The sequence below is a fragment of the Panulirus ornatus genome, chromosome 3, assembly GCF_036320965.1.
Source record: "Panulirus ornatus isolate Po-2019 chromosome 3, ASM3632096v1, whole genome shotgun sequence".
NCBI classification, from domain to species: Eukaryota; Metazoa; Arthropoda; class Malacostraca; order Decapoda; family Palinuridae; genus Panulirus; species Panulirus ornatus.
The window spans coordinates 18,022,610-18,037,193 of record NC_092226.1 but is presented as its reverse complement, the minus strand read 5'-3'; the positions used below and the strand labels follow the sequence as shown (position 1 = coordinate 18,037,193).

General features: G+C 48.1%; 2 protein-coding genes across 2 annotated transcripts in view; one reads left to right on the top strand and one right to left on the bottom strand.

The window, feature by feature from the left end:
* LOC139760935 (uncharacterized) overlaps positions 1–14,584 on the bottom strand; it is a 277,100-nt gene that overhangs the window by 119,744 nt on the left and 142,772 nt on the right. The window lies entirely within an intron of this gene.
* The window catches only part of LOC139760928 (uncharacterized), a 46,108-nt gene continuing 39,130 nt past the window's right edge, over positions 7,607–14,584 (top strand). Inside the window, exon 1 of the mRNA XM_071684708.1 lies at positions 7,607–7,766. The gene's annotated coding sequence lies outside the window, so the exon portion shown is untranslated. The remainder of the gene's footprint in view (positions 7,767–14,584) is intronic.

Here is a 14,584-nt window from a genome sequence, read left to right as displayed (position 1 = left end):
GAGAGGACAGTGACTGTGAGAAGAGTTAATGTGGGGACAGTGACTGTGTGAGGAGAGTGAAACTTTTATGACAGTGAAAGTGAGAAGACAGTTATTGAGCACTAACAAATGATGTTACATGGGCAGTGACCACTAACATGATACGGGCAGTGTAGTAGCACTAAATGGACAGTGACCAGGGACATCACATGGACAGTGGCCAAGAACATTACATGGAGAGTGACCAAGAACATTACGTGGAGAGTAACCTGTAACATTACATGTACAGTGATAGCAGATAGTGGTGTGCAGACGTCCTGGAATCGCCGCCACCCGCGCCCACGAGGTAGCGCCATTATGTACCTCATAATTGCTCAAAAAATCCTATTGAAAACGAGCGACCTGGATGGATGGATGCCTTGTGAGACTGACCCTCAGCGTTGGTGGTGGCCAGGTCCAGTGTGTGTGTGTGTGTGTGTGTGTGTGTGTGTGTGTGTGTGTGTGTTGCTTCTGTATGATTCCATTCGTTTGCCTTAAGTAACAGACCTTCCTCAGTGCTCCACCCTGGAGCACAGGAATCACAGTCACCCACAGCTTCTGTACAGCTCCAGCCTTTATATACAATGCCATCGAGAGGTGGCACAGCGGCGGTGGTCTACCCGAGGTGACAGTTCCTGTTTTGTGAAGACCATTTTTCAGAGTGTCTCGGTGTGTCGAGTGTAGTGGCGGCAGCCTGTTGCTGGGTCACCAGGGATGGAGTGCGTCCTGCTGTGAATCTCCATTGGTAATGAGGACACAGAGTGTGGTGTCCTCATGTTCAAGGATCAAGTCTGGTTTGGTCCACAGATGTTACGGTTAATGTACAGAAGGAAGACCCTTCCCCCCAGCACCTCCAGTAGAGACGTCCTTGAAAAAGGTCCTTGTGTTATGGCCTGACCAAAATATTGTCCAGAAAAAAAGGAATAATTCTCGACTCCTGGCATTCCAGTGACAGGCAAACGTCAAGATTCTCAAATATGTATGTTACGTTCGGTCCTCCGTGGTGTTGTGGTCAGCGTTGCTGGCTGTCACGTGTTCACGGGCCGTCTCACGTCGAAGTGCGCAGGTCCGAATCCTGGTCTCGGCAGTTTGTCCACAGTCAACCCAGTTCTTCATCCTCCCCTCGATAAAAAGGAGAACCTGTCTTAGGCTATAGTATATATATATATATATATATATATATATATATATATATATATATATATATATATATATATATATATATATATATTGCTAATGAGATGGCCTTGACTGGGGTATTGAGTTCCCTGTGTCATCTCAGCTTATATAAAGCTAACACAAAGAAACGTATTATCGGATGTTGTTCAGAGATCGAGATATGAAGCAACCTCGCATTCCAGGCGATGTGCTCCGTCACGAATATCAAAGTTGCGTTGCTGCAGAACAGGAATTTACGTCTCCACATCTGTCACACTGATGGTTGGCAACACAGCTCGCCTGGACGAGTGTGTGTGCCCTCCCCCACCCCCGCCCCCCTAGCGGCCAACACTCTCCTCTCCTCACACTTCTGGTAGTGTGTCGGGAAGGCCCACAGGTCGGGAGTGGCCCACTGGATAATGTCAGTACGCTGGGGGTGGTCATTCGTCTGTAATATGTTACACAGACGGGACGCCACGTCTTCATAAAAGCGGTCGATAGAAATGGCCGGGAAAGGTGTTCTGTGTGACTTAGGTCTCAGTCATGAGGTGAGGTGAGATGTGTCGAACGAGGCACTAGTGGAAGGAGGAAGAAGACGTTATAACTACGACATATTTCACATACATGGATGAAAAGAATTCCTCTACTGGTTGAATTTCCCGACATCACTCACAGAACGAGCAATACCCAGTGTAAACTCTTACAACGCGCTTACCATCCCATCGTATCGTAAAAGGAATGTAATTCACAAGTTCATTTGAAATGATAATTGACTGGGTCCTTATCACGTCAGCTCACAGTGCACGATTTACGGATCCACAGAATACCGAATGGGAATTCCTCACCACCGTGTCTCCTGTCAACGCTGCTGTGCTCCCTTGATTACGAAATCATGAGTCGAGGATAACGGAGGAGGAGGAGGTGGTATGTGGCCAACAGCCTGGCGGTATGACCGTCGCGAGGGCAGGTCTTGTACAGACCTGAATTCGTTATTTGGTCGACATTTTGATGCCAGGCGCCGAGAGAATTTATGACGAAACTCGTTTATTCAAGGTGAAGAAAGATAGGGAGAGAGAGAGAGAGAGAGAGAGAGAGAGAGAGAGAGAGAGAGAGAGAGAGAGAGAGAGAGAGAGAGAGAGAGAGTTACATGTATACGCGGACCCAAGTTACAAGCGAACTGGTCTGGTTTTAACACAACTGGAAAAGATGCATTCCCCTTACAAGCAGAAGAAAACAGCAAAGCAAAACTCTCTCCCCACCCTCCACTCCCTCCGGCAGCACACGGGATTGGAAACAGGCAGAAAATAATACCTTGCAGGACTAATATGCCTGAAGGAAATTCCAGTAGGAGAGTCAGAAGTTAAAATGAACATGAATATGTCATGCATCCCATCACTCAAGACATGCAAGCCTTCACTTTCTGTTATGAAGACAACAGTAAGGATAAACTTTGAGCTCCTGCCTCGCGACTCACCATGTTTATGTTACTCCTGATGTGGAAGGATTATACAGTATCTTGTTGCCTTAAAGCAGGCGACACGGGTTAAGCGATGGTGATAGTTACCGCAACATGGCCACGACGAGATCCGGGGTAGAGAAGGTAGCATACTAAACCACTACGTTACAATGATTGGTTTAAAGATTTATTCAGTACCGTCAAGTGAAAGGTGATGATCAAGCCTAATTCTGAACGTGCTACCTGTGTTGATCTGACCAACATGCTCTGGCAGCATATTCCACGCTCCGATAGTGTCACTGGTGAAGAAATATTTCATGCAATCCAAATTACTCCGGTGACCTCTAACTCCTCCATTGCCTGTCTTTAGTAGCACTGCTTCGACCGTAAAGAAATTGTCTGTATCGACAATGTTGAGTATTTGATTTTAAAACATTGCTAGCTTACCCTAGAGCCGTTTCTTGCTTAGAGAGAACAAATTCAATTTTCTCAGATATCAGTTATCAGTCCAGCTGAACGCCATGTGTCACTCCTCGATGAAACAGAGAGGTCACCATCTGTGGCACGATTCATGACTGTACTTTGGTCACCAGTGGGAACTCGCTTTTGCAACAGGTCTGGTGTGTGTACTGAGAATATTGAGTGTCATGTGGACCGGCAATACACAACGTGACTACAGGGGAGAGAGTGGGACGTGACCCGCCTAGAGTGGGGCGTGACCCGGCTGGCATCTGTGATATGTGAGGTGATGATCACAGCAGGTGGGAACCACTCTCCTCCCCGGTGAGGTCATTACAATAACCCACGACGTGTCATCTCATAAACCAACACGAATATTAATGTGCGAACACGACGAGAGGTGACACTGGTGAGGGGGCTCTCAAGGCTGGGGGCAAGGGAGGGTGGCTGGAGGTAGAGGGAGGGTGGCTGGGAAGTTGGGGGTTGGTTGGTTAGTGTGACAGGACTACCTCCTAGTGCTGCCAGGAGACAGGATGTATGTACGTCGGTTGATGATAACGATAACATGTGATGCACCTAGAGGTCAAGGACTGATAAGGCAAGGATGAAGGTTCAAGGTCAACAATATACAAGTGGTATTACAATCCAATCGTGTATAACATTTGAGAATTTTGTACTGAAGTTCTAAGGTACCTCTCAAAAGTCATCCATAAGCAATTCAACCTCATATTAACGTTTTACGACGAGCATTGTTATCATAAGATTAGAATAGCATGACTTTAAAATCTCCGTCGCAAACTTTCTTTTTATGATATCGTTTTCTGATGATTTTGGATGTGTATAAAGATACTAAATTCTATCCGATGGCTGGCCAGGGATGACTTGATGATGTCCTCCGCATCCACACCTATACGACAGACTAACCTAGACACAAGGAGGTAATGGTCCTCACCAACATGTGTGCCAGTTTTCAACAACTTTTCAAAAAAGTAAAAAAAAATTGTCGTATTTATACGTACACACACACACACACACACACACACACACACACACACACAAAACACACACGGAAAAAAGACCAGGAAAATACACGCAGGAGCGACTCATTAGTACACAGCAGCAGACTGATCCACCCCACCTGAGGAGACACACTGACCTGCTGAGGAGTTCCAGAACCAGGCAACTAAGACCGCGCACCTGCAGACGGGGATGTTAACCTACGTATAAGTCAAGCGGCCGTGGACGGACCCCATGCAGGTCTAAGGAAAGAAGGCAGGTCGGTATAGATCAGCTCTTTAAGATAAACTGAAGCACGTGAAAACGAGAGTAGAATACGATAGCGTGAAATGAAGGCGAGGAGAGGCGAGGTGAAATGTTTCTACAGCAACGGTGTGGTGAATGAATAAAGTGAAGATACAGTGAACAGAGAGAAGATCAGAAAGTTGTATGGTAGCAAAGACAGGTATGAAGGCTCTTCTACACACACACACACACACACACACACACACACACACACACACACACACACACAGAGTGGCGGATGATAACAGCCCTTCAGTTCTCGCTCGGAGGACCACTCAAGTGAATCATGAATATAATGATTAACTCCCATATTCAGCCACCGCACCACAGACTGATTTATCAGAAGATACACTGATGTGTCTGTGTATTAATGTGTGTGTGTGTGTGTGTGTGTGTGTGTGTGTGTGTGTGTGTGTGTGTGGTAAATATTCAGGGTCAGCCGAAGCTCAGTAAAGACAAGGGTATGTGAAGATGCGGATGTAGCGAAGAAGAGTGTAGTGAAGATAAGGGTATTATCAACATGGGGGTGTAGTGAAGAAGAGTGTAGTGAAGATAACATTATTTAAGCTTAGTTCAGAATCTTCTTACCTCGTCAAGATAAGAATACAGTAACCATGGCAGCTGTAGTTAAGATGTAGTGGAGAACAGTACAGTGGATACAAAATGAACAGATCTAGTAGGTTCAAGGCCAGTCTTTTGAACCTTAGCTTAAGAAGGGAAAAGGTATTCTGGAACTGAAAGTATAGTGAAGAAGAATATAGTCAATACAAAGTATCTAAACTTAGTGAAGCTAATGATACTGTGAAAAAGGATGTAGTGAGGATACGGATGAAGTGAAGATGAAAAGGTGTAGTGAAGATGGTGATGGAAGGTATATACGTGAGGCGAAGAAAGAAGTTCGTAAATCATGATGAACACAAAAGTGTGGTGAAAATTATGGTGTAATGACGGTAGTAGTGGGGAAGGAAGAAGGGAGGGCTGCTTAGTGTATGAAGGAAGTGAGACTGCATATAGCGTGTGGGGGACGGGAAGGGGGGCTGCATACAATGTGTGTATGTGTGTGTGTGTGTGTGTAGGAGGGATCTGTGGCCTGTTGCCGTCTGGTTCGTCTCCCATGGTAGCGAGGCAAACAAGCCACCGAATCTAATTTACCTCCCGTTCATCTATCTCTCTCTTGAGGTTGTCTAATCATGGGTTTATGGGAGGTTTACACTGTTTTACAGTTTACATAAAACCTATATTTTCTTATCTGAGAACTCGTACTGCCTCGAGAGTATTGGTGTCTGCATCGGCAACAAAGACGCGAATGACTACCACACAACATACACTTCACACACAAGTTAATAACATAAACACAGTGTATCTTGAACCTACGAGATGTGATCGTGATCGATAAACGTTGTGTGTGTGTGTGTGTGTGTGTGTGTGTGTGTGTGTGTGTGAGTGTGTGTGTGTGTGTATGCATAATGTGTGTGTGTGTGTGTGTGTGTGTGTGTGTGTGTGTGTGTGTGTGTGTGTGTGTGTGTGTGTGTGCTGGGCTGCCTTCAGCTCACGACCCGCCATCAACGGGGAACATCCCTGTCAGCAGTGGCCGGGCAAGCAGGTGGTACCGGCCTGTCCATCTGCCTCCTTGCACTGGTCAGGGAGGCAGGTGGTACAGACCGGTCCATCTGCCTCCCAGCACTGGTCAGAGAGCCAGGTGGTATAGACCGGTCCATCTGCCTCGCAGCACCACACATCACCTCCCGGCACGGAGCTCCACCCCCCAGCACATGCAGAACAAGACCCAGGTACTGTTCAAGCTACAGGGTAATCCTTCCACGGTGGTAGGACCCTCTCCACGACCTAGCCGGCCAGAGACACAGGTCTGTCTGCCGTACAGTCTCTACACAACGTCTCGTTTTCTAGACCACTAAAATTCTCTCGACGCTCATCCACGTCATTTCCCCTATGTTGATTTTCGTGTATAACACGTAACCAGTACAGTTCTCTAAGTTTCACACATGTATAACAGGTAACTAAGTTTTACATATCTTCTCCAACTCGTTCCTTTTTTTTTTATCTTATTCAAAAAGATTCTCTCCATTTTTTCTTTTATCTTCTTCATTAGACTACGTCGCCCTCCCAGCTTTCTTGCTCCCTTCGTTCGCTCACCAAAAATCTACCTCCTGGTATAGTCATTTGCCCTCTGCTTCTACTCTTCTCATGCTGGACCTGGTAAACAATCCTCTTCCGTCTCTTCCTCCACGGGTGGTGGTGTTCCTACGTCATTTCTCTCCGGCATGTAAGGCCAAAGGCGGACCAATACGTCTTGCTCCGTTTGGTAGCTCCTTACTGGGATTTCACCACGAGTCAGGTAAAGGTAAGTCAGCCACTCGGTATAAATCATCAGTGACACACGGATCTCAGGGGGAACAAGTTGCTTTCATCAGACTCAACACCGAGTGTATTCCCGCTCATCGTATTCAGTAGCGAAAGATAAATCAGCAAACCACTGGGCCACGTCCAAAGAAGAAAGGATATTAGCAACGTGAATAATCATTATCTCGTCTTGTGAACGACTTGATATTCACTCTGATATTCTGATGTGTGTGTGGGATGCGGCGCGTGGTCATAACCCGGGTCAGGAGAGACACACCACATGTCTCCATCTATCAGGAAATTGACATCATATCTGTGGTGGTGGTGCCACAGGTCATCATCATCTGTGGCTGTAGCTCGTGAAGAACATTTGTTAAAGTTCCCTACGTCGGACTGTTGGAACCTAGCTGGAGTGCGTTTGCTCTGGTCTGATCATCTATCTGCGGAGGGGTGGACCTCCTCCATCAGGTATACGAGGGGCGTTACAGCCTCCGCCCAACTCCGCCCATCCTAAACCTCTCCCTGCGACATGGACGTTCGGGGAGGGGGGGAACTAGCGCTGCATAAACGGTGAAGGGTGGAAGTGGACGTCGCCCGTATGTGGAGACCTTTATGGAATGACTCCAGAGGAGAAGAAAGTCAACTTCTCTTCCTTACGAGGATCGAGAAAATGCAGTTGGTGAATCACTTCCACTCGCATCGGCACGTCTCACACAAACACATGTCTTCCAGTCAAATATTTATCGTGCAATCCTTGTGCTTCCTCAATTAGCGATGTTCCTCTCCCTATAGCCTCCCTCCTCTCACCCCCTCTCTCCTCTCCCCCTGGGTAGACCCGAGTCACCCGGCTCACCAGCCAGCCAGCCAGCCACCGCGGTCCCCGTCAGTGCGGCTCTGCCAGTGGTGCGAGGAGGGTTTAGCTCCAGCTCGTCCTCACTCCTACGTCATTTGTTGACACTCGTTCATATCCCTGTGGGTGGGGAGCCTCTCCTGCTGCAGGGCGTCCCAGAAGGTAGGTGCTCACGATATCTCCCCCGGGAAGACGAATATCAAGGGATCAGTAGCTGGGATTTGACTGGAATTTCAACCATTTTTGAGGAGATATCCAGCTCTGCCAGTCTGCTTTCATTTACCTCCATAACGTAGCAGGGAAGCTGATCCCACGTATTTCGAGGCTGGATTACGTCACGTGGAGGTGTTATATATCCCGTGCCACAACACACGCGACTGAAGCCTTACGGTGGTGGCGAGATTCACGAGGATAACCACTTGTGCTGGCATTGAAATCTCTGTGGGTAGCCGGTGGTGATCCCTGGGCCAGTGGTCGCCCCAGCCAGCCTGCTGCTGCTGCTGGCGGGACCAGACACACACACACACACACACACACACACACCTTCCTTACCATTATGAAGTGCTGATAATAACAACCACTTATGTCCCCCCCCCCTCACGCGCCCCCCACCGTGAAAATTGTATTTAAAGAGAAAAAATTGAAAATAAATTTTAATGTTTTTGATCAAAACGCTAAACTAAAATTTCTTCGTGGCTCGTAGCTCTCTCTCAAAGTCCTCCTAGTAATATTACAAGTTTATATTGATCAAAATCGAAGTTGCTACAATGATTATCCTCGATGATTAAGCCCTTGGTGCCTGGGATGCCTTCCATACCGACTAAACAAGAGCCACAGAGACCATACTACATACACTCGGGTCTTGGGATGATCTTGAACACCTGAGGGAGGAGAAGCAGGGGTTCAAACGCGTTCAGCTGGTGGTTACAGCTTGACACTTGACATCCTTAATGACCCCTGGCGTCCGCTAGCTTAAGCTTAAAGCTCAAACATCCAAGTCAGTCGACGAATTGCTGTATAGCCTATTCCTGCCACAGTGACTAAAGGCAACATGATACATGGTGTGGACTGAGGGAGCGGTGGTGGTGTGGCGTGGTGGTCATGCTGTGGGCGGCAGGGTCACTCCTGCCACGTCTGTCATCACTGGTCGATGTCACGTCGTGCGACGGGCACGTCCAGGGTGGCTGGAGTGAGCGACACTCGACTAACACGTAATTTCTCCCATGCTCCTGCCTGTAGCTGTGTCTTTATGACCCCAAGGTCATATATCTCTAGATACGTCACCAGGTGTCATTTAGCTCGGGCAAAGTTCAATCCCGACTGATCTCCGTTTGAATCATGCTGGCGTCCAAATATGTCCACGCTCGCCATGATCTTGCAAGAGCCAGCCTTTATATGTGCATGTTGTCCCTGGGCACGGCTGACCGTGTGGTGACCAGCACGGGAACCCCAGGCGTCCACCGTCCCATACACACACACACACACACACACAGGCCGCTCCTGTTCCATGTGAGAGTGGGCGCGCTGTGTCCCGCCACATGTGGGAAAGGTGGGTCCTGGTGTGGCCTCCGTGCCCGGGAAGGCCTTGGTTTCCAGGGGGTTCCAGCGCAGGTGTCGGCACACGAGGTGGGCCTGAGGGCTGTCCGGCCCCACCTGCCTGGCGGAGGCACCAGAGAACCAGACACACGAACACCTGCCGCGTCCAGCCCTGCTCCCTCCCACACCTGCCACCCTGCCTGCCTGCCCCTCTCTCTCTCTCTCTCTCTCTCTCTCTCTCTCTCTCTCTCTCTCTCTCTCTCTCTCCCTGGCCGCGGCCTCCACCACACCTGCCGCGCCCCCAGCAACTCTGCCTTCACCTGCCCCTCTCCCACTACACCTGCCCCTCTCCCACTACACCTGCCCCTCTCCCACTACACCTGCCCCTCTCCCGCTACATATGCCCCTCTCCCACTACACCTGCCCGTCTCCCGCTACACCTGCCCCTGTCCCACTACACCTGCCCCTCTCCCACTACACCTGCCCGTCTCCCCCAACAACTGCTTTTCCTTACCCATAAACAGCTGCCTTCCTAATCACACCAACCCCCCAAAATCTGCCTCCTTCCCAACACACTATATCCGTAAGCCTCACCTCCCCCCCCCCCATTCCAACCCCCGTCAACCCCCCCCCCCCCTCCCCCTCCCCCAGGTTTTATGGCTTGGTGCTGAACTTAAGCTCAATCAAGACAGGGACTGGGGGGCGGGTCTAAGGACAAAGGTCTGTGGAAAGCCTTCAACATTACTTAATGGACATTCTAACTGTCCATCTATCTATCTATCGTTGTGTGTGTGTGTGTGTGTGTGTGTGTGTGTGTGTGTGTGTGTGATAACTATATCACGGGTGCCTCATATCATACCGAAGGATATCCTCAAACGGTATATTTTCACATCTAATAAGCAGATTTATCTATCGTGGAACACTAACAATAACTCTATACAAAATGTGACCAACCTACCCACATGTGACCAACCTACCTACATGTGACCAACCTACCTACATGTGACCAACCTACCTACATGTGACCAACCTACCTACATGTGACCAACCTACCTACATGTGACCAACCTACCCACATGTGACCAACCTACCTACATGTGACCAACCTACCCACATGTGACCAACCTACCCACATGTGACCAACCTACCCACATGTGACCAACCTACCCACATGTGACCAACCTACCCACATGTGACCAACCTACCTACATGTGACCAACCTACCCACATGTGACCAACCTACCTACATGTGACCAACCTACCTACATGTGACCAACCTACCCACATGTGACCAACCTACCCACATGTGACCAACCTACCCACATGTGACCAACCTACCTACATGTGACCAACCTACCTACATGTGACCAACCTACCTACATGTGACCAACCTACCCACATGTGACCAACCTACCCACATGTGACCAACCTACCTACATGTGACCAACCTACCTACATGTGACCAACCTACCTACATGTGACCAACCTACCCACATGTGACCAACCTACCTACATGTGACCAGCCTACCTACATGTGACCAACCTACCTACATGTGACCAACCTACCCACATGTGACCAACCTACCTACATGTGACCAACCTACCTACATGTGACCAGCCTACCCACATGTGACCAACCTACCTACATGTGACCAGCCTACCTACATGTGACCAACCTACCCACATGTGACCAACCTACCTACATGTGACCAACCTACCCACATGTGACCAACCTACCTACATGTGACCAACCTACCCACATGTGACCAGCCTACCTACATGTGACCAACCTACCCACATGTGACCAGCCTACCTACATGTGACCAACCTACCCACATGTGACCAACCTACCTACATGTGACCAACCTACCCACATGTGACCAACCTACCTACATGTGACCAACCTACCCACATGTGACCAACCTACCTACATGTGACCAACCTACCTACATGTGACCAACCTACCTACATGTGACCAACCTACCCACATGTGACCAACCTACCCACATGTGACCAACCTACCTACATGTGACCAGCCTACCTACATGTGACCAACCTACCTACATGTGACCAGCCTACCTACATGTGACCAACCTACCCACATGTGACCAACCTACCTACATGTGACCAGCCTACCTACATGTGACCAACCTACCTACATGTGACCAACCTACCTACATGTGACCAGCCTACCCACATGTGACCAACCTACCCACATGTGACCAGCCTACCTACATGTGACCAACCTACCTACATGTGACCAACCTACCTACATGTGACCAACCTACCCACATGTGACCAACCTACCCACATGTGACCAACCTACCTACATGTGACCAACCTACCTACATGTGACCAGCCTACCTACATGTGACCAACCTACCTACATGTGACCAACCTACCTACATGTGACCAGCCTACCCACATGTGACCAACCTACCCACATGTGACCAACCTACCTACATGTGACCAGCCTACCTACATGTGACCAACCTACCTACATGTGACCAACCTACCTACATGTGACCAACCTACCTACATGTGACCAGCCTACCTACATGTGACCAACCTACCTACATGTGACCAACCTACCTACATGTGACCAGCCTAAGCACATGTGACCAACCTACCCACACGTGACCAACCTACCCACATGACCAACCTACCCACATGTGACCAACCTACCTACATGTGACCAACCTACCCACATGTGACCAACCTACCCACATGTGACCAACCTACCTACATGTGACCAACCTACCCACATGTGACCAACCTACCTACATGTGACCAACCTACCTACATGTGACCAACCTACCTACATGTGACCAACCTACCCACATGTGACCAACCTACCCACATGTGACCAACCTACCCACACGTGACCAACCTACCCACATGTAACAAACCTACCCATATGTGACCAACCTACCCATATGTGACCAACCTACCCACATATGACCAACCTACTCACATGTGACCAACTTACCCACATATGACCAACCTACCCATATGTGACCAACCTATCTACACGTGACCAACCTACCCACATGTGACCAACCTACCCACATATGACTAACCTACCCACATGTAACCAACCTACCCACATGTGACCTACCTATCCACACGTGACCAACCTACCCACATGTGACCTACCTATCCACACGTGACCAACCCACCACATTACCACAACCTTCCGTGTCGACTGACTGTATGACCTCTCCTGACCTCTCCTTAGGAAAGAGTGATGGGTGACATGTGTCAGCTGTTGCCTGGCCCCCTGGTCAGCGGAGCAGCTGCGGACGTCACGTAGATGAGACTCCAACAAACGTTTCAACATTCCTCGTCAACATATTAGGACTTGCTCGTCAAGGTTGATAAGTTAAGTTTCTGAACAACACTGGAAGCGTAACTCCTCGTTCTCTCATATAAGGTAACTGTGCCACAGCTTCACATTCCTGGCCGAGAACATGTGTGTGTGTGTGTGTGTGTGTGTGTGTGTGTGTGTGTGTGTGTGTGTGTGTGTGTGTGTGAGATAACTATATGTGTGTCACGAGTAGAGAGCTTTACACTCGTGTTGCCCCGTCTCTTAACCACGTATATATGTATCTTGTCTGGTTGCTCACACACACACACACACACACACACACACACACACACACGAACACTTTTTTACGTTGGAGGTTTCAGTCATACACAAAAGTCCACATCAAGGCAGGGCCTTAATTCAAATATTGAGAGAATTATGAAAGGGATAAAGAAAAGACGAGGGAAAGTATTGACAAATTTTGTAGGAAGTGAAAAACCGGTGTTTTAAAATGTGTCAGGTCATAGGACTTGGGAAAGACATGAGAATGTAGAGAGTTCCAAAGTTTCGAAGATGTAGGGAAAGAAGCAGGTATCAAAACGGCCCACCCTTGAGTAACCGATGGCCACACAATAATCATGTGATGCAGCAGCTTGCCGAGTATTGCGTGGTCTAGCTAGTGGTGGGGGCACACAAACAGCCAGCTCTCGGGAGCAAAAGCCAAAGTATTACTTACAGAAGAGGGAAAGTGAACCAACAATGCTGCGTATGGCAAGGGGATCAAGTATGGAAGTTAGCCTGGGACAGTTCATAAGTCGGACCGCTTTTGACTCAACTCTGTCAAGTAAGGATGCAGAGCTGGAACCACCCCAAATGTGAGATCAGTACTCCATACAGAGACGAATCAATCCTTAGTATAAACGGGGCAACTGTTCAGTACAAAAGAAGTTTCAACGTCTAAACAGGACACCTAGTTTCGTAGAGGCAGACTTAGCTATTCCCGTAATGTTCCAAGAAGGAGTGAAAGTTGAATTAATACCAAGTATGTTCACCGAGTTAAGAGGTGGAATTACAGAACCGTCAAAGGATAGACGAGAGTTGTAAGGAGTTTTTGCTAGAGAGATGGGTACAAATTGGGTCTTGGAGGCATTAAACCTAAGTAGATTTCGATATCCTGTCCAAATCTGAATCTATTGAGGAAGCTATCAAGACGAGATGCAGATCGAGAGAGAAGGAGCAGAATTAGTCTGTGGATCTCGTTAGCATATGAGTGCGCTGGATTATTTGTAGAGGAAAGGAAATCGTTGAAAAGAAAAGAGAAAAAGTGTAGGGGACAGGACAGAACCTTGATGGACACCGCTGTTGATGGAAAAAAAAGGAGGGAGGCTGATCCATCAACAGCCACAGAGATAGATCGGCCGGAGAGGAAGCTAGATATGAAGGAGCGAAGCGAGGAAGGGAAGCCAAAAGAGGGAAGTTAAAGATGAGACCCCGATGCCACATCCTGTCAAAAGCTTTCGATACGGTAAGGGCAACTACGTATGGCTCCACAAAATCTTTCAGGGATGATGACTAGACATCAGTAAGACAGAAAATAATGTCACCAGTGGAGCTCGCCTTACGGAAGCCATGCTGGCAATCAAAGAGGAGACTGATTTTCGAAGTGTCCAAGGATATGGGAGTTGAGGAGGGATTCAAAGACTTTGAAAATGGTAGATGTCAAAGCAATAGGACGATAGTTAGATGGGTCAGAACGGTTAACATTCTTAAGGATGGGATGTTTCAATACATGCTTCCAAGAAGTTTTGAATTTAAACAGAAATTGATAAAAACGCAAGTATCATATATATACATACATATATATATATATATATATATATATATATATATATATATATATATATATATATATATATATATATTGGGAGGTGAGATTGAATGGAGAAAAACTGGAGGAAGTGAAGTGTTTTAGATATCTGGGAGTGGATCTGGCAGCGGATGGAACCATGGAAGCGGAAGTGGATCATAGGGTGGGGGAGGGGGCGAAAATTCTGGGGGCCTTGAAGAATGTGTGGAAGTCGAGAACATTATCTCGGAAGGCAAAAATGGGTATGTTTGAAGGAATAGTGGTTCCAAC